The sequence below is a fragment of the Nicotiana attenuata genome, unplaced genomic scaffold (genome assembly GCF_001879085.1).
Source record: "Nicotiana attenuata strain UT unplaced genomic scaffold, NIATTr2, whole genome shotgun sequence".
NCBI lineage: Eukaryota > Viridiplantae > Streptophyta > Magnoliopsida > Solanales > Solanaceae > Nicotiana > Nicotiana attenuata.
In genome coordinates this window covers 857,052-858,885 of record NW_017670317.1, presented here as the reverse complement: position 1 = coordinate 858,885, position 1,834 = coordinate 857,052, and positions in this window count along the sequence as shown.

The window sequence follows — 1,834 nt, the reverse complement described above, 5'->3', positions numbered from 1 at the left end:
ATCGTACTAGTGTCAAATGACCCGGAAATGTCACATGACCGTTGCGCGCGCACGCCCGATCCATTTGGGTACCCGCGCTCACTGTGGGGGTTCAGGCTCCGGAGGGGCTCCTACAGCCCAAGCGCAATATATCATCGTAGCGTTCGCTGCGGCGTGCAGCCCGATCCACACTCAGTCCAGATATATGCATGCAAGCCACTCGGGTACAGTCAAGTTTATCAATTTTCAGTTCTAATTATTAGGGATTATAGAGCTAAGTGTTTAAACCTTTATTTATTTACTAAACATTTCGAGGCAGTGTCTAACTCAGGACTGATATCATGAAATATGCTAAGCATCATGGAAGCAGTGATAAGGATACCTGAAGGATGCACATGATAGGCACAAAGCCCCAAACATATTCATAAAATCCAAGTAGGATGATTACCAAACAATTTCTAGTCAAGAACACAGTACGAAAATCAATCGGAACGGACTAGGTCACAATCCCCAGTCACAATCGACCCCGCACTCGTCATAGAGTACGTGTCTCGCCTCAATATAGCGTCACAATGTGATATACCGGGGTCTCAAACCCTCAGGTCATCATCTACATCTATTACTCACCTCAAGCCGGCCACAAGTCTAGCTCGCTATGCCTTTGCCTTTCAAATTAACCTCTTCCACGCCGAATCTGATTAAAACCACAACGAATACATTACAATAGGCTAAAGAAACATAACCCAATCGAAAAGACTCGAAAAACACCAAAATTCACGAAGTTGGCAAAACCCGAGCCCCGGGCCCACTTCTGAAAAAATTACGAAATTTACATCACTGGATTCCTCATCTCGCACGAGTCTACACATACCAATTTTACCAAATTCGGAGTTCAAATACCCTTTAAATCCGTTTTTACATCATAATTTTCCAAGCCCTAGCTTGACCCGTTTTTGATGAATTTTCCACAATTTACATGTAATTTCTACCATAAACTCGAATAATTAGGCCAAGAGACTTACCTCCAATTGATTCTCAGTCAAAACCCTCGAAAATCTCGCCCAAAGCTCTCCAAGTTGCTAAAAATGGTAGAAACCAACTCTTGTTCGCGGATGAAATTTAATATTTTAAACCCTTCTGTAACAGTTGTTTTTCGCTTCTGCGGTCCCGCTTCCGCTTATGCAGGACCGCTTCTGCGGTCAGAAGTTCGCTTAAGCAGTTTTCATTAAAGTTACAATTTCCGCTTTTGCGTCCCAAAATCCGTCTCTGCGGTTGACAGTCCGCTCCTGCGGACTCGCTTTTGCGGACTATATTCCGCTTTTGCGGAATCTCCTCACCAGGCCACGAACCGCTTCTGCGCTCCTTCACCCGCTTCTGCGGAACCGCTTCTGCGGTCCATTTCCGCAGAAGCGGAAATATCAGATGACAGCAACAACAGACCTGAAGCAAACTTCAAAACTCTCGTTTAAACACCCGAACTCACTCCGAGGCCCCCGGGACCTCAACCAAAAGCACAGACATGTTTCTGATTACCTTATTCAAACTTGCTCGAACCCTCGAAACACTATCGTTAACATCAAAATCCTCAAATTTCATCAAATCAAAGCCTATGTTTCTTAAACACCTCTGAATTGCACATTCGATCAAAAACCCGACCAAACACCTCCAATGACCTGAAACTTTGCACACATATCCAAAATCACCTAACGGATCTACTGCAACTCTCTGAATTCCATTCCGATCCTCAGATCAAATCTCTCCTATCACCGGAATTCGCCAAAGTGCCAACTTTGCCAATTCAAGCCTAATTCTACTCCGGACCTCTAAAATCACTTCCGATCGCACTCCTGAGTCA